Source organism: Anomaloglossus baeobatrachus, chromosome 3, assembly GCF_048569485.1.
Source record: "Anomaloglossus baeobatrachus isolate aAnoBae1 chromosome 3, aAnoBae1.hap1, whole genome shotgun sequence".
NCBI lineage: Eukaryota > Metazoa > Chordata > Amphibia > Anura > Aromobatidae > Anomaloglossus > Anomaloglossus baeobatrachus.
Genome location: NC_134355.1, coordinates 328,048,172 through 328,072,256, shown reverse-complemented (window position 1 = coordinate 328,072,256; position 24,085 = coordinate 328,048,172). Strand labels below are relative to the sequence as shown.

General features: G+C 46.7%; 1 protein-coding gene across 2 annotated transcripts in view; it reads left to right on the top strand.

Moving 5' to 3' along the window:
* The first annotated feature begins 5,549 nt into the window (after positions 1–5,549).
* Positions 5,550–24,085, top strand: part of CEP57L1 (centrosomal protein 57 like 1) — a 67,524-nt gene continuing 48,988 nt past the window's right edge. For both annotated transcript variants that reach the window (XM_075338358.1, XM_075338356.1), the window contains exon 1: positions 5,550–5,636. The gene's annotated coding sequence lies outside the window, so the exon portion shown is untranslated. The remainder of the gene's footprint in view (positions 5,637–24,085) is intronic.

The window sequence follows — 24,085 nt, the reverse complement described above, 5'->3', positions numbered from 1 at the left end:
GCCCTCTGTCCTCCTGGCCGTCCCATTGTGTCCGGCATTGAGGGGTTGTGTGAGCCAACATGTCGATTTATCGACTATTACTTAAAACCTTTGGTCGAAACACTCCCCTCATATGTCCGTGACACCACGGACGTTCTCAGGAGGATAGACGGCATCTCTGTGGATGAAGGGACACTGCTTGTTACCGCAGATGTTGAGTCCCTCTACACCTGCATTTGCCATGAGGATGGTCTGGAGGCTACCAAGCATTTTCTGTTGGCCTCTGGTCGGGATGGCTCGATGTGTGACTTAATCCTTGAGTTGCTTCGCTTTGTCCTCACCCACAATTTCTTTTTATTTAAAGATAATTATTATTTGCAGCAGCGCGGCACTGCCATGGGCGCGGCCTGTGCGCCTTCGTACGCAAACCTCTTCCTGGGTTACTGGGAGAGGGGTTTGCTCTGTGACGGAGGCGGGCCGGCCGATGCCCATGTGCAGTGCTGGTTGCGATATATTGATGATTTGTTTATTTTGTGGGCGGGCAAGGCGGAGCAACTTGACGAATTCATGGGCCGACTGGGAATGAACTCCTGTAATATCAAATTAACCCATAGGAGTAATGCAAGACGTCTGGATTTCCTTGATATTGACATTGAGATCGACGGCAATCAGGTTATCCAGACAGATGTTTTCCGTAAAACAACTTCGGTCAACTCCTTGCTTCATGCCTCGTCGTCCCATGATCAGTCTACTATTCGAGCCATTCCGACGGGCCAATTTCTGCGCATGAAGCGCATTTGCTCCTCCGACCTTAAGTTTGAGGAGCAAGCGGCGGATCTTACAATTCGGTTTCAAGAGCGGGGTTATAGTAATAGGAGCATAAAAAGAGCTTATTTACGGGCAAAACATACCCCTCGTTCAACTTTGCTCTATGGTGGGGCGGCTAAGTCTGGCATCTCCTCTAATCCTGGTCCGATTCGGTTTATCTCTACATTCAATCATGAATGGAATAGTATGCGAACCATCCTTAACAGGCATTGGGGGGTCCTCCAGTCCGACTCCACCCTCCGTAGTTTATTATCTGATTATCCACTTCTGACATCTCGCAGGTCACGTAATCTCCGTGACATTTTAGTCCGGAGTCATTACATCCCACGCCAGCCCAGTACTTTCTTGGACCTTGGTAGCCCCCTTAAGGGCTGTTTTCCCTGCGGCCACTGTCTGGCCTGCAGCAATGTCCTTCGCAGTTCATCCTTCACCTCTGCTGATGGGGTCCGCACCTATGATATTCGACATTATGTATCATGCGGCACCAGCAATGTGGTTTATTATGCCACTTGTGGGTGCCGCATGATATATATTGGTCTCACCAGCAGAGAGTTACGCAAACGCGTGAGGGAGCATGTGAGGGACATTGCTGCGGCCCGGACGGTGGTTGATACCTCCAGCCTTAAGACCCTCCCACGTCACTTTCGTGCCTTCCATGCTTGTGATCCCAAATCCCTGCTTGTTAGGGGTATAGATGTTATTCATGGGGGTGCACGTGGAGGGAATGTACGAAAAATTCTAGCACAACGTGAAACCCGCTGGATTTACACCTTGGGAACAATGTCCCCTAGGGGGTTAAATGAACACCTTAGCTTTGCACCATTTTTGTGATAATGCATTGTCTCTGTTTTTCCTGTCTCCCTGGTTTTAAGTGCCTCGTTTTTAATTATTTACTTTTTTGTTTTTATTTTAGCTATAAATTTCTTCTGGCACTTCCTTAGGAGCGCTGAATACCTCTGCATGGCATTCTCTCATATTCTTTATGTCTGGGATCACGGATCTGGACTTATATTCAAGTCCACAAGATCGTTTGCATTGCATTCTCCTTCTATGTGATCCATGTTACTCTTTTTCTCATGCCCCCTCCCTGGTCCCTCCCCTCCGCGTCTGACAGCCGCATTTCCGGGTAACAGCCGGTCTCCTCGGCATCTTTAATCGCCTCTGCGCATGCGCTGGTTATGAGTGACGCGTCCTCATCTCCGCGCATGCGCATACCACTCTGATGGGCGTTGATTGCCGATGATTCCGGGCCCGGGACTTCCTGTGATGCGGTCTGTGCTGACGCTGTGGGGGGAGTGACCAGGGAGGTATGGCGCCATGCTTAAAAGCATGTTTCATTCACAGCGTGGTCATCCCCCTGATGAAATGATCACACTCATAGGATCGTGAAACGTATACGTCGGGGTCTCCAGGGGGACCTCTCTGCTGCCACTCACTGGCTGTGTGTGCCTTATGGGTATGCTTCCATTCTGGGTTTGCGCCCATTGTTTTTCATCATATGCCTGATTTAGGCTCAATGTGACTGCCACCTTGTTTTGCTATGCAAATGTAATTTTCATGCCCATAATAGCATTTTGCCTGTGCTATCATGGATTATATGTGATGCTGACGCTGCGTTGTTTCATTGTATTCATAACCTATGACTCTGGCCTTACTTATACGCAATTGTACTATTACATCACTTATTCATGATTCTTCCATGAGCACATGTGTTTCATCTTTTGCAAATGCTATATGGTAACTTATCATGGGTATTATGTTGATGGCCTTGATTATTTCCGATGCATGATTAAATGGGGGGCACGTAATTTGTGCTTATGACATTTTTTCCTCCGTTTTTTATTACATCTGGCTGTAATTGTATGTGTGTATCTGTCACATATATATAATTCATGTCGCCATTCCAACAGTTACTCATGTCTATTTAATATTTATTATCCCATGGTGGCCCATTGATACTACATTGTATGTTGTAACATCATTCATACATTTTTGTCACACACATGCCTTTGATGTTGCCGCTTATCCTCTCCTGTGCCAGTCCTGTTTCAATAAATTGTTAATTTTGCAATACACTCTGTTTTGTTCTCCTTGTTCTTATATGTTTGGTAAATGCTGAAAAAAACATGAGAAGTCCGAATTGCCTTTTTTCGGCTGTCATAGCTTTTTAAAAAGGCATACTTGAAATATCGGGGACCGGAAGTTAGTGGGCTTGACAGGCGTTTCCTTCTGCACGCTCTACCCAGTTAAATTGTGCCCTTTGGCAGGTCATTTCCGCTGACCGACTAAGCCCGGTCACCACCACACCCCCACAGGCCAACTCCGTTCCCAAACACTGCGAGGTGAGTGTGCCCAGATACGCAACTGCGCATACTAAGCACGATCACCGCCACCGTCCGACTCCGTTCTCGAACACTGCGAGGCAAGTGTGCCCAGATTACCAGCTGCGCTCACTTAGCCCGGTCATCACCACACCTCCACCGACTGACTCCGTTCCCCAACACTGCAAGGCTAGTGTGCCCAGATAAGTGTGACGCCCCTGGACTATCAGGTCGTCACAGGGTACTGAACAAACTGCCCTTCCGCGCAGTATTCTTTCTTGGTTCTGGGTCCCTAACTAAATAGTGTTGCCTCCAACAGCAAATCAAATCCTAGATACACCCTGCACCACGCCCACCAGACACACCAGTGGACAGCTTGAGTGGAATAGAGTCACCCACCTGGGATGGGGGGTCAGGGAGGGGAGGTGAGGCGTGTAATCAGTAAGTGTGGAGTAGAGCTAGAGAGTAGAAGAAGGCTGGCTGGGAAGTAGCCCTCGAGCTGTGAGGAGCTCAGAGGAAGTCGGGAGTGGTGACTCCTGAAGGAACTAGGTTGCAGACGGTGGTCTGGGCCTAGAGGAGTTGGACCCCCTGTCGCAGGGAATTGTGGCGAGGTGCTCGGACCTGTCGAAGAGGACAGCCGGCAGCCTAGCACTATCACCGGTCCGGGACCGAAGACACGATGGGGTACACTAACCCTAGGTCGGGGAGTAGCTTCAGGCAACCTGACAATTCACCTGAGGAGATAGGAGCCTTTATGATCTGTTCCCACATGCTCCAGAATCGGGGCATTAGCGCAACAAGGGGGATAGGACTTTCCAAATAAAAAACGGTTCAGAAAATCCCAAGCGTAAGCCCTGAGAGCAAGCTCCCATACTTAGCCATAGTAGGGAGCGAGGCCCGGCTAGTTCCATGCTACCTGGCCATCAGGTTGAAGACAAACTAAGTGCCAGGAGGTAGGTCACGGATCACCAGGCAGCACCATTGGGGACGGGACCCAGACGAGCTCCCCTCAGTGGCAGCGGTACCCAGAGAATTGGTTTACCCGGCTGTCAGTGTCTGCTATTGAACGGAGTGAGTACTAGAGTGACCCCTGCATCCCACGGCACCCCCATCACCAAGCCCCGGGGCATCCCCCTACCCATGGAAGGTTGCAACACCAAGCTGCCCCATTTCATCACCCCGGGTACTCCCAACAGCAGCGGCGGTACTCCCCAATTTACCATACACCACGGGTGGCATCACGAACTACATACCGACTCCCCTGTAAATATCCCCCTTATATTTGAGTGGCTGCACGACCCCCGGATTTGGAGACCCTCGAGCGACAGCGAACCCGGATCCGAGCAGCTCGGCTGCTTCCACGGGGGCAGCACATAAGCAGCTGCGCTCACTAAGCCTGGTCACCACCACCGACTGACTCCATTCCCCAACACTGCGAGGTGAATGTGCCCAGATAAGCAGCCATGCCCACTAAGCCAGTCACACCCACTCTGGACACTGGAAGGAAAGTGTGCGCCCGTGACCAAGGCAACAATGCTGTACTGCTTGCAGGCGATGGATACAACAACCAATGATAAGTGGGCGGGGTCAGCGACATTATACGCAGAAGGAAACACTGGTAAACGTCCACCCAAGGCGACCATCATGCCCACCAACTAAGCCGGTCACACCCAATAACTTCCGTGATACTGCAAGTATGCCCTTAAAAAGTGGTTAAAAGCTTCCTATTGACCCCCAAATGCTACCAATGGCAAGCAAAACAGAAGCCCTCATGAATCTCCAACGGGAAAACTAAAAATGGTGTCCAAATATGGCGACACAACGCCAGTTTTCTTTGTAACACACCTATACATGTTTGCTATCGCCGTGGTCGGGCTGACCGGCAGAATCACTAGCACACAATGACCGCTGTCAAAACCCAATAAACTATGGCAATAATACGCTTATTTTTTTCATTAAAGTTCCAATCAGTTATTTTTTCTATTTTTCAGTACTGGTAAAATGAATGGACTCCTGCAAAGCTATAAACTATAACTCGTCCCTAAAAAACTAACCCTGCTATCAAGACGGAAAAAGTCATGACTCTTGGAAGATGGCAATGGACAAAAAGGCGCAAAAATGAAAATATGCCACAGTAGGAAAGGGTTGATAAAGGCGCAATGAACTGGTGTAATCCCCTGCTCTACAGGCCGCAGACTGAGGGGACAGGGCACCTGGCGGGCTGAGGCCGCTGCACCATTACCACAGGTGCCCGCAGCGCTCCTAACTAGGCACGGCCGAGAACCTCCGCTCCATTCACATTCCACCAATCAGACCACAGACAAAAAACGGCCGTGTGTCCTCCCATCCAATCAGCATACTTGTATCATGTGCACAGATGAGAAGCGCGATTTCATTAGTGAAGGCTCTGTATGACTTAATTGTGGGCGGGCCGGGTGTGCTGGGTAACGCAGGCTCTATGTACACCGCACTGAGGCGTCGTGCATCACAGCGGCCGGGATATTACAGGTGAGACTGATGCTTATTGCGCTTCCATAGGAAGAGCGGGGTGACTAGCATAGCGAGGGTTAATGCAGCGGAGAGCGCAGGATGGAAGGTCGTGCAGTACATTCTGCAGCTACCAGTGTATATGCATTGCTGGGTGCAAGCAGCTGACAGCTACCTGAACTGATGAACCAGAGCTCCCACCAGCAGAGGACACCCCCCCCCCATCTGGTGGGCTCCCCCATCTGGAAAGTCTTCCCCATGAGGCTGGCTCCCACCCCATCAGGTGAATGTCATAAGGTGAGCCCCCCCCCCCATGTCATGAGGTGAGCCTCCTCCCCCCCCCCCCCCCCCCCCATGTCATGAGGTGAGCCTCCTCCCCCCCCCCCCCATGATGTCATGAGGTGAGCCTCCTCCCCCCCCCCCATGTCATGAGGTGAGCCTCCTCTCCCCCCCCCCCATGTCATGAGGTGAGCCTCCTCCCCCCCCCCCATGTCATGAGGTGAGCCTCCTCCCCCCCCCCCCCCCATGTCATGAGGTGAGCCTCCTCTCCCCCACCCCCCATGTCATGAGGTGAGCCTCCTCTCCCCCACCCCCCATGTCATGAGGTGAGCCCCCTCTCCCCCACCCCCCATGTCATGAGGTGAGCCTCCTCCCCCCCCCCCCCATGTCATGAGGTGAGCCTCCCCCCCCCCCCCCCCCATGTCATGAGGTGAGCCTCCCCCCCCCATGTCATGAGGTGAGCCTCCTCCCCCCCCCCATGTCATGAGGTGAGCCTTCCTTCCCCTCCCCTCCAAGTCATCAGGTGAGCCTCGGCCCCCATCAGCACAGCTTGCCATTAGGTGAGCCTCCTCCCCCCTCCTCATGTCATGGGGTGAGCCTTCCTTCCCCCTCGGCCCCCATCAGCACAGCTTGCCATTAGATGACCCTCCCATCGGTTGATCTTCCCATCGCTGTGGTCTCGCTGATGAGCAGCCAGTCGTCAGCACATATAGTAAATGCTGGCTGACAGTCCTCATCCTGGCAATGTACATGTATGGGGACATATGGCATGTTGGTCTCCATGGACAGTATATAATATCGGATATAGTACCCAGGCAGTTGTTTTCCCTTCAGTTATCGGTAGCGCAGGTCACAATATTAATTTTTCCATCTGTGGGAGGATTCTGGTACCCAGTATCTATCTGTGTGAAATGCCAGGGAAAATACCCAAAGCAGATGCCATGTCGCCCACATCTCTGGCTGGGATAATAAGTTATTGCTTTACATGACATGTCATCAATGCCTTTATCAGACATGTCTACTATATGCCACACTGTGGACAACTATAAGTACTTGGTAATCTAATTTCAGTGTCTGCCAAGGATAGTTATACTTAACACTAGAACTACTGGACTCGTGACAACTATATAGAAATACATGGTGCAAAGTAGTCAAAATGACTATCTCAGTAGTTCTAGTGTTAAAGTCTCCTGATCAGGGGAGGAAGCAACAGAGTACACAAATAGCACAGCATGGGATCACAGCTGATTCTTTGTGTGCGATAGAACACATTTCCCTGCCTGTTTTTAAAAAATGTTTTACCTCAAAGAATATAATTTGTGATCCAGTGCTGTAATGTTTGTACACTTTATTACTTCCTCCTCGGCCCAGGAGCTGTGGTATGATCAGACCATGTCACTGTACGGTCAGACACGGCCATTACACAGTACACAGCAGTGACACATATGTATAAGATTATCTCAGCACAGGAATGTTTTTTTGTAAACACATCCAATTGTGGAACTTATTATTATTCCAAGATCTACAGTTATATGAAAAAGTTTGGGCACCCCTATTAATGTTAACCTTTTTTCTTTATAACAATTTGGGTTTTTGCAACAGCCATTTCAGTTTCATATATCTAATAACTGATGGACTCAGTAATATTTCTGAATTGAAATGAGGTTTATTGTACTAACAGAAAATGTGCAATCCGCATTTAAACAAAATTTGACAGGTGCATAAGTATGGGCACCTCACCATAAAAGTGACATTAATATTTTGTAGATCTTCCTTTTGCAAAAATCACAGCCTCTAGTTGCTTTCTGTAGCTTTTAATGAGTTCCTGGATCCTGGATGAAGGTATTTTTGACCATTCCTGTTTACAAAACAATTCCAGTTCAGTTAAGTTTGATGGTCGCCGAGCATGGACAGCAAGCTTCAAATCATCCCACAGATTTTCAATGATATTCAGGTCTGGGGACTGGGATGGCCATTCCAGAACATTGTAATTGTTCCTCTGCATGAATGCCTGAGTAGATTTGGAGCGGTGTTTGCATCATTGTCTTGCTGAAATATCCATCCCCTGCGTAACTTCAACTTTGTCACTGATTCTTGCACATTATTGTCAAGAATCTGCTGATAGTGAGTTGAATCCATGCGACCCTCAACTTTAACAAGATTCCCGGTGCCGGCATTGGCCACACAGCCCCAAAGCATGATGGAACCTCCACCAAATTTTACTGTGGGTAGCAAGTGCTTTTCTTGGAATGCCGTGGTTTTTTGCCTCCATGCATAACGCCTTTTTGTATGACCAAAGAACTCAATGTTTGTTTCCTGAGTCCATAGGACCTTCTTCCAAAATGTAACTGGCTTGTCCAAATGTGCTTTTGCATACCTCAGGCGACTGTTTGTGGCGTGCTTGCAGAAACGGCTTCTTTCACATCACTCTCCCATACAGCTTCTCCTTGTGCAACGTGTGCTGTATTGTTGACCGATGCACATTGACACGATCTGCAGCAAGATGATGCTGCAGGTCTTTGGAGGTGGTTTGTGGACTGTCCTTGACTGTTCTCATCATTCGTCTTCTCTGCCTTTTCTGATATTTTTCTAGGCCTGCCACTTCTGGGCTTAACAAGAACTGTACCTGTGTTCTTCCATTTCCTTACTATGTTCCTCACAGTGGAAACTGACAGTTTAAATCTCTGAGACAACTTTTTGTATCCTTCCCCTGAACAACTATGTTGAATAATCTTTGTTTTCAGATCATTTGAGAGTTGTTTTGAGGAGCCCATGATGCCACTCTTCATAGGAGATTCAAATAGGAGAACAACTTGCAAGTGGCCACCTTAAATACCTTTTCTCATGATTGGATACACCAGCCTATGAAGTTCAAAGCTCAATGAGGTTACAAAACCAATTTAGTGCTTCAGTAAGTCAGTAAAAAGTAGTTAGGAGTGTTCAAATCAAGAAATTGATAAGGGTGCCCATACTTTTGCACCTGTCAAATTTAGTTTAAATGCAGATTGCACATTTTTTGTTAATACAATAAACCTCATTTCAATTCAGAAATATTATTGAGTCCATAATTTATTAGATATATGAAACTGAAATAGCTGTTGCAAAAACCCTATTCAAAGAATTGCTCCATGTCATCCAAATAGTTTTCGAAATTAAACTTCAAATCTGCAGGTGTGTTCACACAGTGAATATTTGGTGCGGTTTTGCGGCGTTTTTGTTGCATTAAAAGACTAAAAAAGGCATGGATAAAACAGTGTGTGATGTCAGGAGCAGGACAATATAAAATGAAACAGAAGAACAGAAACAGGGAATGAGATCAAGAAAGTTTCTTTTTTTTTTTTTTTTTTTTATAACCTAGCTTTGACAGTATTTTCCTTGTTGCATGCAAAAAAGTGCATTACCAAAGCCGCATGTGTTTCGTGTTTTTCTGCCACAAGGTTCAGAAATTTTCTGCACCAAATCTTCAGCGTGTGCACATAGCCTAAATAGGTGAAAAAGCAATTCCTTCAATTCAGCCACCTGTGTCCATTAACCTTTTATTTAGTGTTGCCTGAGGGTTTGCCATATCTACAAGAAATAGTTTCAGCTCAAGCAATCCCTCAATCAGTAAATAATTTCTGCCCCATCGAGTGGCTTGATCGATAATTGCCTCTTTCCCAGCACGTCTCTTCAAGATAGAATCAATTTTAGGGGTTCTGGCGGCAACCAATTTTCTCACCTTCCCAATCAGAGTTCTAGCTGGTCCTTTTTGCAGACTATCTCTTAGGCCTCCTTCTGACGTCAATGATTCTGTTACGTATGACGTCCGTTTTCATACATAGTGGAGACCCGGACATACGCAGACCCTTTAAAATCAATAGGTCTGCGCACACTTCGGTGTTTTCACAAACACTGTGTGTCCGTATGGACCACACGCATGTCTGTGTGTTCCTCATGGAGACAAGTCCGTTTTTCTTTGGCAGCAAGTGTGTCACACTGATGTGATCCGTGTGACATGTATCAGAGAAAACACGTGTCTTTGAAATAAAATAATTTTCTATACTCGCCTGTCTCCAGCGCTGCTGTCTTAGGGGGCTGCTGTCACTTGCTTCCAGGCCCGTTTATTATGCTAATGAATATTCACTGCACCGCGGACCCGGAAGCAGTAGGGCCAAAGACATCAGCATCGGGGACAGCAGTGCTAGGGACAGGTGAGTAAAAAGTTCCAACTCTGTGTGCTATTAGGGATAGCACACGGTGAACACTAGTCTGCCAAAATCACGGCACATGGAGGGCCATACACACCTTAAACACGACCATGCAAAAAACACAAACGTTTTTCATGGACGTGTGAAAGAGGCCTTATTGCTGGCTGCAGGGTGTTCACAAGACCGCACATGTGATAAGTAGAGATGTGAAGCAGCTTCAACAAATTCTAAAGGATCATTTTGCTGTTCTTCTGTAGTACTATGTGTTTGTTCCTCAGTTTCAGGAACAGGACTGTGGCTCCATCTCGGACATACTGAATCTGAAGTTTTCTTCTAGCTGCTATTGAACTTTGTTATTCTCATTCATCAGTTTGATTGTACTTATCATGTATGAAGCATTGTCAGTTAAAATAGCAAGAACCTGTTCTAGCAGTTCTGAGATGAGTGCAGATGTTCCTTCCTTCCCAGTGTGTTTTTACCCTTATCTGAACAGGAGAAGCTTCACTACTTATAATGAAAGTAGTGCAGCGCAGATTCATCTCAGCTAAAAGCCTACATTCTTTCATCAGGATAAAACAGCCATTTATAGGACATTTCATAACTTTCCCACATTCTTATGAAAATATATTCAGCACATTCTGCATTGAACTACTGTCCCCAATTTATTATATATTGCTGGAGTCAGTTCATTTTATACTGACTCCACCAAATGGGTACCGACCCCACAGCCCTGCTTTAAACACATAGCACAATGCAGCCTCAATGGAGAACCTACGCTCCCCTGTGCAGAAGCCGAACCCCTGCAACCCTGGCTCACACGGCATGTGCTATGTTCACGGCATGGGCTCTGCTTTGGACAGAAGGACGCATTCAGCGTTCTATTATTATAGCTTGCTAGACACAACTGCATCACAACATACATTACACAGGAACATATTACTTTTCTCATTGGCACAATATTTACAAAGACGCAGGACGTTGTTCACACAATAGCTAATATGACGAGACAATGATGCGACTGGTGTTTTTCAGGGAAGAGAATGTAACAGCCATTGTCCACCACACATACAGTGGTACCTCGCTTAACGAGTAACCCTCTTAACGAGAATTTCGCTTAACAAGCAAAGCTTTCAATTTGTAACCCGCTTTATGAAAAAGCTTTGCTGTACGAGCAAATTTCTCACCGCACACACTTCCGGTTTCGTCCATCCACCACACTCTGACCCGCACTTGCAGTATGTACACACACACATACATACATACATACATACATACATACATTCATTCATTATGCTCACCTTACCTTCCGTTCCACCGCCGGTCTCATGGTTCTTGTAGTTCCCCGGTACATCGCGACGTCCTCGCGGCAAACTAAAATACCCAGGAGGCTTGCGATGGAACGGAAGGTAAGGTGAGCATATAATATAACATATGTTTACCTTTCGTTTCATCGCCGGCCTCCTGGGTGCTGTAGTGCGCCGCTGCGCTCCAGTCCACGCTATGTCTCTGCATCCATAGCGACGAGGGAGGAACTTCCTGTCACCGCTAATGAAAGGCAGAGCGCTGGCCAATCAGAGGCAAGCGGCTCTGCCTTTGACGTCAGCGCTCTGGCCGGGAACTTCCGGCCTCGTCGTTATGGTAACGCGTTACACAGCCCGGCTTCGTACCAGAGAACAGCAAGTCCCAGCAGACCGGCGATGGAACGGAAGGTAAGGTGAGCATATAATATGTGTGTGTTTGTGTGTGTGTTTGTGCATGTGTGGAATGAGAGAACAGGGGACCAGGATGGGACATTTTAGAAGTTGTGGAACGGATCGTCAGCATTGCAATGATTTCCTATGGGAAATCTTGCTCTGCTGAACGAGTACCTTGATTAACAAGCACAGTCCCAGAACGGATTGTTCTCGTTAAGCAAGGTACCACTGTATATTGATTATATTCTGCATCATTTAGCACTTAGGCTGCTTTCACACTTGCGTTATTTTGCATCAGTCACAATCCGTTGCCTTGAGGAATTACGGTATCCTGCAAAATATTTTGCAGGAATCCGAGTTCCCCCAACCCCCCCCCCCCACCCACCCCCATAGACTTCTATTAGCGATGGGATGTGACTGATGGCCCTGTGTTGTATCCACCGCGTGACAGATCAGTCGTTTATTGACTGACAGTCAGGCGGTAGGAATGCACACTGTAACGTTTTTTGGTGCAGCGGGTCTTTTTTTACTGTGAGCATGCGCACAGTAATAAACCATGATGGACTGTATATTCAGTTCCAGCAGCAGGAATGATCAGCTGATTGCCGGCTTTTCTGAGCGATCAGCTGATCGTTCACAAAAGTCAGCCTCCGGGCGATCAGCTGATTGCTCTGAAAAGCCGGCCGCCGGGAAAACAGTAAAAAGAAAACAAAAAAAAAAAACCGGATCGTTGTTTTGCAGCATCAGTCATATCCGTTGTGCCACTATCTGCAACGCATCCGTTGCATCATTCACACAACTGATTGTGACGGATGCAAAACAACGCAGGTGTGAAAGCAGCCTTAGCCTAGCTAAAATTGCTGAACACGCTAAGTATCTTTATACACAGGCTACAAAATCTGCAGCAAAATCTACTTGTGCAGAATTCACAATCTCATTCACCCCCACCATATCCCTCGTCCACATTGCGGAATATTTCCAATGCACATGGATGAGATTTGTCCCAGTTTCAACCACATAGTTTTTACTACTCTGCTGAAAATGTTCTGTGCAAAAATCCACAGGGAAATTCCACAGCATTGCCATCCCTGTGGATTACCCTTAAATAGTTAGCTTTTAGTAATTCCTTACATTTTTAGATTTTGAGGTATGAAAAGATCCTATTGCGGCTCTACCTTTTTAAGTATTCTTCAGTCTAGGGCTATAAAACTCCTACAAGAACTGGCAATGATGAGCACTGCAGAGAGATTCAGAAAGAACTGGAGACTTCCCAATAAAACAGAACAAACAAGCATGTTGGCTCGGATGATGCAGATAGTAAATGAATCCTGGAACTCTACAATTACCAGTGTGGCATTGGGAAGAAATAACACACTCATGACATGCTGCGGTATTATTTTATTTGTATATTGTGCAGTCATGGCAGCTTGCACCTCTTCACACGTGCTTTATTCTGTTCAGAGGTGCTGGTCAATATTCTTTTGTTTTTGTAGCACTCGCAATGTTCGGGTGAACTCTTAACCAGAGATCACTAGTTGCCTACTGCCTGGCCTAATTGGTGTAGACCAAGTGCATGCGTAAAGAATTCACAGCAGACCCAGTCGGATGTGAAATCTCTTCTTGATCACAGTAAAGATGGCACCGAACAGAACAGGAGAACCAGTGCGGTCTCTGATATAGGCTAGGGGCGGACACCAGTTCAGATGGGACAGTTCATGGGCTAGCCAATGGGGAGATCCGTGTTTATGGGCGGGTCTGCCTTCAGTGCATGAATCCAGGGTGTCATCTGATCTGTGGGTTGGTCTTCTAGGTTAGCCAGGGGTCTTTCCCTATATGGTGGTCTTCTTACATCTGGACATTCCTTGCATTCCGGACAAGGTGTGGAGAACAGGAAATGGCAGCCATCTTTAAATCTGTGTCATGTGTATAATCTGCAACCTGAACTATGTAAGGCAAATCGACATATTTCCCACAATCCCTTGTCAAGAGGTTAATTGAGTATTTATTGGAAAGGCTCTCCTCAACAGTCCCCCCCCCCCCCCCCCCTCTAAATACTTTATTAACCTTCTGACCCTACTCTCTGCCCGCTATACGAGCAATGCTAAGGCTTTGCCCCCAGGGGAACAGACTTCGATTGGAGCCTGATGTATTCGCCCTACTCTGACTGCTTAGCTGTGGACTGTGAAAGACTGAAGGGGGTCTAGCTGTTCTATATCTACAGAATAACTAACCTCCTGAGCTAGGAAAGTGGGAACTGATGTTTCTACTTCTTTCTCGATCATCTTCCATACACAGGGAAAGACACAACAAACAATAGCTGTTCAAACTTACACACTGATCACATCCCGCACACAGTTCAGAGGCATAGGTAATGTCCCAGTCCTTAGAACAGACTATTTAATGCTGAAGAGCTCACCCAGATTTTGAGATTAATCGATTAGAAAGAGTAAGGCAATTGCAAGAATAAGCTTCTTACTGTTATGCTGCAGCTTTTAGCTTTACTGTTTCTGAAAGACTTATTCTCAGTCAACATCTGAGTGCTATCCGCGTCCTCGAGACTTTTCTACCTTAATACACCTGATTGTATCACAACACTAATGGATCTCTTCTTGTCTCGGGTCCATAATCTATCACCAATTTCCCTTACGCATGGATCCGATTACCTTCAGTAACACAGAGTAGCACTTTTACGGCATCAAATACCAACAAGAAAAGACAATACCAGTTAAATACAGGTGTGTGTTATCCTTTAAAAAGTCACTTAAACCCTTAAGGCCCCGTCACACTAAGCAACATCGCTAGCAACATCGCTGCTAACGAACAACTTTTGTGACGTTGCTAGCGATGTTGCTGTGTGTGACATCCAGCAACAACCTGGCCCCTGCTGTGAGGTCGTTGGTTGTTGCTGAATGTCCTGGGCCATTTTTTAGTTGTTGCTGTCCCGCTGTGAAGCACAGATCGCTGTGTGTGACAGAGAGACAGCAACAACTAAATGTACAGGCAGCAGGAGCCGGCTTCTGCGGAGGCTGGTAACCAATGTAAACATCGGGTAACCAAGAAGCCCTGTCCTTGGTTACCCGATATTTACCTTTGTTACCAGCCTCCAGCGCTCTCACTGTCAGTGCCGGCTCCTGCTCTGTGCACATGTAGCTGCAGCACACATCGGGTTAATTAACCCGATGTGTGCTGTAATTAGGAGAGCAAGGAGCCAGCGCTAAGCATTGTGCGCTGCTCCCTGCTCTGTGCACATTTAGCTGCAGCACACATCGGGTAATTAACCCGATGTGTGCTGTAACTAGGAGAGCAGGAGCCAGCGCTCAGTGTGCGCTGCTCCCTGCTCTGTGCACATTTAGCTGCAGCACACATTGGGTAATTAACCCGATGTGTGCTGTAACTAGGAGAGCAGGGAGCCAGCACTAAGCGGTGTGCTCTGCTCCCTGCTCTCTGCACGTGTAGCTCCGTGCGGTGGTAACCAAGGTAAATATCGGGTTGGTTACCCGATATTTACCTTAGTTACCAAGCGCAGCATCTTACACGCGGCGCTGGGGGCTTGTCACTGGTTGCTGGTGAGCTCACCAGCAACTTGTGTAGCCACGCTCCAGCGATCCCTACCAGGTCAGGTTGCTGGTGGGATCGCTGGAGCGTCGCAGTGTGACATCTCACCAGCAACCTCCCAGCAACTTACCAGCGATCCCTATCGTTGTTGGGATCGCTGGTAAGTTGCTTAGTGTGACTGGAGCTTTAAACTAATTGGTTGGTTCAGGTCAGATAATGTTTTTCCCACCATGAGCCCTTATTTGTATAATGTTTCTGCACCCATTGTTCCCTTATCATGGTTATTTCCCATGTATCATCCCAATCTAGGTAATAATAAGGTTCTATGTAAGATAATCCAGCACTGTGTGTTGTGACCCTCATTATGCTGGTATGATGACTCTTTACAGCGGCTGTTGTCTCCAGATGGGTTTTCCCTCAAGCTTCATGGAAGTCGCTGTGTTTGGGAAAAGCTGGATCGGTCCATCTGATTCTGACTCATGGCTCATTCTGACTTGTCTTTTTAGTATCACCCAGTCTCCTGGCTTGAGACCACGTGCTCCTGACACTGATTTAGGATCTGGAATTGGAGGATACACATGTTTAACACACTATACAGGCAGTTGTATAAGGCTCGTACATCACTGGTCAGGATATCACCCTCTATCTGAAGTATCTGTGAGAAAAATACCGTATTTTTCGCTTTATAAGACGCACTGGAATATAAGACGCACCCCAAACTTAGACATAAAAAAAGGTAAAAAAAAGAAAAATGGGGTCCGTCTTATACTCCGGTGTTCTCTTACCGGAGGGGGGCAGCAGTGGTGGTGAAGCGGGGTCACAGGAGGCACAGGTTGTGCTGGCAGGCGCGGCAGGTCAGTGGCAGCGGGGTCCGTGGTTGCAGGTGCCGTGGCGTCCGTGGTTGCAGGCGCGGTGGCATCCGCGGTGGCAGGATCCGTGGGGTCCGTGGTGGCGGCAGCAGCCGTGGCGTGTGAGCCGTGCAGCAGGCCGGTGCAGTGAGTGTCCGCGGTCCCGGTTCAGTGGTGGCAGCGGCGGCGGCGACTGCTCAGTGGTGGCAGGGACTGCTCAGTGGTGGAGTGTGTCCGCGGTCCCGGTTCAGTGGTGGCAGTGGCGGCGACGGCTCAGTGGTGGGAGTGGCGGCGACGGCTCAGTGGTGGGAGCGGCGGTAACTGCTCAGTGGTGGCAGCGGCAGGGACTGCTCAGTGGTGGCGTGTGTCCGCGGTCCCGGTTCAGTGGTGGCAGCGGCGGCGGCTCAGTGGTGGGAGCGGCGGCAACTGCTCAGTGGTGGCAGCGGCAGGGACTGCTCAGTGGTGGCGTGTGTCCGCGGTCCCGGTTCAGTGGTGGCAGCGGCGGCGGCTCAGTGGTGGGAGCGGCGGCGACGGCTCAGTGGTGGAGTGTGTCCGCGGTCCCGATTCAAGTAATGGCGCCCGGAGCGACGCATGCGCAGATGGAGCTCTCATCCAAGGGCTCCATCTGCGCACGCGCTGACTCCCGGAGCAGCGCGTGCGCAGATGGAGCTCTCATCCAAGAGCTCCACCGGCGCCATCATTTGAAAGTGGGACCGCGGACAACTGGTAAGCTGCACAGCCGCCCGCCCCGCATGCACAGAGTGGCAGCCAGCAGGCTGCCCGCCCACTCTGCGTACAAGCCGCCGGGTACCTGTGCTTGCGTGCGGTGGCAGCCGGGTACCCATGGCTGTGTGCGGGCGGCAGATGGGTGACTGTGTGAGGGCGGCAGCCGGGTACCTGCACGGGCACCCGACTGCCGCTCGCACACAGCACCCGGCTGCCGCCCGCACACAGCCATGGGTACCCGTCTGCCACCGCATGCAAGCACAGGTACCTGGCTGCCGACCCCACACAGCACCCGCTGCCGCCCGCACACAGCCACGGGTACCCGGCTGCCGCTGCATGCAAGTACAGGTACCCGGCCGCTTGCATGCAGCCACAGGCACCCGCCCGATCGCCTCAGACAGGACCCCCCCCCCCCCCCGCTACCGCTTTATAAGACGCACCCCCCATTTTCCTCCCAAAATTTGGGGAGGAAAAGTGCGTCTTATAAAGCGAAAAATACGGTAATCACATTCCAGGTGCTAAACCAAAAATATCTTATGTAAAGGTCTAATTATTAAGAATGAGGAAAATGAACACTTGTTACATGAATTGCCAGCGTCCACCATTATCTTATGGATCGTTACGTTTTTATGTTATCATTAAAATTCCAAACAACATACACCCATGTAACTATAGACACAATTAGATATTCCAATAAAGGAGGGGGCAGGGATTGGGGCAATAGCCCTAAACTCTCCCTACCTCGCAGCGGAGGTCGGCACCCTATAAGGCCTGAAACACACATCCGTGAAAAGCACGCACGTGTAATACGGTCCGTTTTTCAGGTCCGTGATCCGTTTTTATGTCCGTTTTCATGGTCCGTATGGCATTCGTGTGAACGGTGTATGCTAACAGTGTGTGCGTGTGTAATGCCAGTGTGTGCGTGAGATTCGTAACTGACGTGAGTATGATGTCCGTGTGCAATGGTATGTGTGTGATGCTAAATGTCGTTGATGCATACCCGCAGACAGTCGCGCGCTGAGAATGAACTCGGGTGAACTTCACCCGACTTCATTGACATACCGTGGCTCTGTCTGTGTGTCGCGTACTGATTAGCGGTCACCCGTGAAGGACTCACCGGTGACCGCTAATCCCCTGAGTGACAGAAGTGAGCAGCGCTATTAGCGCTGCCGTCACTCAGGCTACCTGCGGCTAGCTGGATCCTCCACCCGAGACCGCAACTCACCTGTGACTTCATCGCTGTCACTCGGGCGACTTGCAGTCACAGTTGGAGGATCCAAAGGTGGCCGCGAGTAACCTGAGTGACAGCACAGCTGATCGCGCGGCTCACCTCAGTTGCTTTGTGGAGCTGACAGGAGTGGCAAGGTTCTTCTGCAGCTCCTGTCACCTTCATGTAGCAGAGCTGGAAGCGACGCGGGACCTCCATGGATTACACCGGACATGGATGGTTTTTTGGATCTTAATAAATTGGTGAACGAGGGTATTTGTTAGTGTTTATTATTGTAAATAAAGGATTTTTCGTTGTGTGTTTACTTACTGTAACTTACAGATTAATCATGGAAGGTATCTCGGGGAGACGCCTGCAATGATTAATCTTGGACTTAGTGGCAGCTATGGGCAGCCATTAACTTTTTATTACCCCGATTGCCAATGCACCAAAGCAATTCGGGAAGAGCCGGGTAGAGTCCCAGAACTGTCGCATCTAATGGATGCGGTAATTCTGGACGGCTGCTGGCTGATATTGTTAGGCTGGGGGGGCTCACCATAATGTGGAGCTTTCCATCCTGAGAATACCAGACTTCAGCTGTGTGACTTTACCCTGGCTGGTATCAAAATGGGGGGGGGGACCGCACGTCGTTTTTTTTTTTTATTTATTTTTTTACTGCACAGTATAGACCCGCCCACCGGCGGCTGTGATTGGTTGCAGTGAGACAGCTGTCACTCACTGTGGGGGCATGTCTCACTGCAACCAATCATAGGCACCGGTGGGCGGGGAAAGCAGGGAATACAAGATTGATTGAGCGGCCGGCTTTTTCAAAATAGTAAAAGCCGCCGGGGTTTATTTAACAGCCGTGCAGCACTGCGCCGGGGATCGGTAAGTATGAGAGAGGGGGTAGACTGACCGACAGAGAGAGGGACAGACAAGACAGAGAGAGACCGACCGACGGACTGAGGGAGATTGACCGACATACACAGGAAAAGAAAGAGTGACCGACATCGCTACAAAAAAGCACAAAATGTACACGGAGCATACGGAGATGCATCCGTGTCACGTACTTGTGCGCACAGACCCATTGACTTTCATTGGGTCCGTGTGCGTGTTCCCTGCAAGAAACAGACATGCTTCCGTGCAAAACGGAAACACATACGGATCACGTACACGCACACACGGATATTATGGAATAACGCACGTGTGACCTCAAACATAGCCTAACATTGGTGCACGTTTGTCCGTGTCTCCGGTTTATACGGAAACAGACCAAACACGCACGTGTTTAACGGATGTGTTGGAAGCCTAAGGCAAATTGGCGCCCCCGCTCACCGACGGCTCACCCTCCCTATCCCTACACTGCTAAGCTAATACATGCTGCTAATGTCAGTGAGGGAATATAGAAACCATGAGATACCAGGGATAAAAAGGCGTCAATTTGCAATTATATATATATATATATATATCTATCTATCTATCCAATTAATTCCCAAAGATTAAATATTCAAACTCCTGTATTTTAAATAGCTGTTTGGTAGCTTAAGTCAATATGATCTAGCAAATTCAAGGACCAAACCCTAAAACAGATTGAATATTTCACATGTATAACATGTACCCACTGTATAAATATAATAATAATAATAATAATAAGGCCAGGTAAAGTCATGAGGAGATGTTGTCCAATCACAGACCCTCCACTGTCTAATTGACACTCTGGCTAATAAAAATAAACGCATATTTGTCAGAAACTTAGATTAAAAGAAGCCCAACGCGTTTCTCCCCTCTTCACAATGGCAGACAGGGGTTCATCAGGGGCATCCCCAGGTGAGGACCATTAGTGTAGCCAGTTTCCTAGCCTATTCATAATAGCTGCTAATCCCCAGATACTGTAAGATCTCTTTATAATGACCTCTGCTATAGTATATGCACTTTTCCACTTTTTGGAACTCCATTTTTACATACCACCAGCATCATGAGTTTTTCAGCAGTAACGTTTCCATACTGGATATGTTTCAGAGCAGTCCTGAAAAGAAATTCACACAAAACGCACAAAACTCATATAAACCTACTCATGGAAGATGTATATGACTAATCTGCAATCACTGGAGCAGTAGAGCAGATGAAGGGGGTATTGCTACGAGGTCTTTACAGTTTTTCTACCTTAATAGGCACACATCTTACAAAACTGGGTGAGTCTGGCCACCTGGGTACTGAGCAGTGGTGCTGCCCATATCTTGTCCATCCCAACACCTTTGTCACGTGTTCATTGGTTACCTGGGCCATTATTGAGTAGAGCGCTCATGGCAGAGAAAGCTTACCGCCCTTTATCCACAGACCTTCCTCAGTCAGCTGGCTCCCTGCGTCTCACACTCCGTTCCTTGCTGAATCACTTGTTTCTGTAGGGATTTAAAAACACAAATGGTGATCAATGTCATGGACGTGACAGGAGCCACCGAGGTAAGGTACTGGTCTGCATTTGTAAAGGACTCTCAACTCTAGGCCCCTTCACTGCTTCTTTGTTGTCGGCACCTGTGCGAGCATCTCCTCCAGCTCCATCAGTCACCGGCTTCTTTGATAACAGGAGAGCCTCCACCTAGGCTCACACCCACTCTACGGTCTTTATAGGTTTATCACGTCACAATCCACATTTGACTATTTTACCCCCGTCCGCTCTACGAACCACAGTGATCCCAAATCTTCATCTCGTTCTCCTATTCCGATGGGAGAGAAGCGAGTGGTTCGATTTTTAAATTTTTTTTTTTTTTTTTTATTACCTCATGTTGCCTAACCTCCAGCATATCCAGTGTAGAATCAACCAGCATCTTGGTATCTGGATCCATCTACGGAAAAACTTAAAATCTGCATTAATAATAGGCTCATCTGAGACATGTTCAAAACCTGACAATTCTTGTTACATCAGAGCAATCATGAGATATATGTATGTCTGCTGTATCCTCCTTACAGATAAAAATATAAAGAAAATGTAATAGACAAACTCAATTGATGAACAAATTAAAACCTTAATGTGTGATTTTCCACATCATCTTCCCCCCCCTTTTTGTGAATCTATTATCCAAAACATAATTAGATTCAAAAAGTGTGTGGCCCCGGAGTTCTGAATTTAGGCATAAAAATCACATTGTTTAGATTGTACCTAACTGGGAACACCGTAAATATTATTTTTATCTGTAACTTAATAATAATAATTTATTATTTATCTGTAACTTATAATGGAAAACTATTTCAATGACTTTTCAACCTTCGCTTGAACCACAGAAATCTGCATTTCCTTTTAAAAAGAAAGCAGATTATTCAAGACATTAAATATCATGAAAACGGAATGCCATAAATCATCCACATACCTTGTACTATACTATTAAAATTATTAATAAGATTATTAATAAAGTTGATGATTATCACTAATGCAACACAACCTCTGGATAGAGCGACGTCCATATTAGTAAAATTGAGGAAATTATCAGCAAATTTTCAGCATCTCTGTGATAATTCTGTTCATGAATACTATTACTTTTCTATACATACTGGCCATCTGGCAACAGATGCATGAACTAAAAATTAATTTTCCAAGCAAATCACCATAAAATGCTGATTTACCATAGAAATCCATCTGATTAAACAGCTTTCTATGCTCTTGTATCTACCAATAAATCTAAACATTTCCACAATTAAGTTTTATTCCTTTAGGATAAAATTAGTAAAATAAAAAACTATTGTCTATGACCTTTTTCCAATATAATTTGCAATGAATTAAATGCAGAAAGCCGCTTTTTTTTTTTTTTTTTTTTTTTTTTTTTAAGAAACATGACCATGCTTGGGCTGCTCTTTTCACAAGAAACCCCCTGTAAAGTGAAACTTAGATAGGAATAACACCCCCCTTGTAACCTGAAGCTCTAGTGGAAAAACCTATATTTTCCTCCTCCCACTAAGGCAAACAGGCCACCTCCTTCTGATGGACACATTAAGATGCCAAATCTCTCTCCTCCCTTGGGATATATATATCTTTTATTGATTTTTTTTTTTTTTTTTTTTCATACAACTCTCAGGATTTATTCTATCAGATCCATAACTGGAATATTTATTATTTACTTATTTATCATGACCTCTACTGCAAAGGGACGTTATTTATGAATTTTTATCTTAATGCTTTCCTAACCTATCATTTTTAATATTGTAATGGACTTTAACAAATTGATCCCTAAGGCTACTTTCACATCACACACGTTTTTTGGCATCAGGCACAATCCGGCAAGTGCCTGATGCAACGGATCCGGCGCAGAATATGCAAAAACACGGATGCGCCTGATCCTTTTTTTTTTTTTTTTTTTTTTTTGTTGGATCCGTTTTTGTCAATAAATTGGAGCATGCTCAGTTTACAAAAACTAATCCGGCGGCCACATCCGTTTTTTGCCGCATTACGCCGGATCCGGCGTCCATAGGCTTCCATTGTAAATCATGCCGTATCACGTCGGATCTGGCACAATGCAGTTTTTTGGCAGAGACAAAAAACGTTACAAGAGACGTTCCATCCGGCCGCCGCATTAGACAATTACGACGGATCCGGCAAAAGCCGGATGCAACGCAAGGCCATCAGTCACAATCCGGCGCTAATGCAAATCAATGAGGATAAAACGGATCCGACGCCGTATCCGTTTTATCAGTTTTTTTTCCGGATTGTGCCTGATGGAAAAACACTGTGTGAAAGTAGCCTTAGTCTCACACTGCAAATACTCATTTCATCTAATTACTACAAAAATGGCTGCACAGCACACAGTCTCTTTGCTAGAATAGGACCATGTGGGAAGGGAGGGTAAACAAATTTTTTTTTTTTCCTTTTGCTCAACTATTTTCCCCTATATTCTATAGTCTGTGTTTTTACACACACACACACACACACACACACACACACACACACACACACACACACACACACACACACATATTTATATATATTATATACACACATATTCACATATCCACAGTCCTGGTTCAACTACAGTTGAAAACACTCATTTTTCTCTCCAATTATGTAGTATTCCATTCACATCTTGGGTGTGACTACAAACCTGCTCTGTCTTAAAATGGCTGCCACCAGGAATAGCACGTGGTTTATCTCACACCTCACCCCACTAACTTCCTTTCTTTGTCTCAAACATGCCTCAGCCACCATGTGCTTCATCCACCATTTTTCCTCTGTTGGAGCATGTGGCAGAAGGGAAAACTGACCTAACATTTGCTCAAACTTTCTCCCCTCTTTTCTGTAGTCTGTACTTTTATTTATTTATTAGATAGATAGATAGATAGATAATATATATACATACACACACATATATGTCTACGATCTTAGTCTAATTATAGATAGACATAAAAATAAGTGTTTTTAAGTATATAGTAGTCTACCCAGTCTATTGTTCATAGTTACATAGTTACATACATAGTTACTTAGGTTGAAAAAAGACCTAGGTCCATCTAGTTCAACCTTCCTCCACCAGTTCTACATTTAGTCACTAAGTCATTTATAACCAACAATGTTTTGTGTACTGAGGAAATCATCCAGCCCTTTTTTAAAAGCTGTTATAGTATCTGCCATTACTACCTCTTGTGGTAGGGCATTCCACAGTCTGACTGCTCTAACTGTAAAGAACCCTTTCCTATTTAGCTGTCGGAATCGCTTTTCTTCCACTCGCAGTGAGTGCCCCCTGGTCCTTAGTACTGTCTTTGGAAGAAATAAGTCATGTGCCAGTCCTTTATATTGACCACACATGTATTTATACATATAAATGAGATCTCCTCTGAGACGTCTTTTTTCTAAGCTAAACATATCTAACTTTTTCAACCTGTCATCATGTGGAAGGCCTTCCATTCCTTGTAATAGTCTAGTTGCCCGCCTTTGAACTGACTCTAACTTCTGAATGTCCTTTTTAAAATGTGGAGCCCAAAACTGGATCCCGTA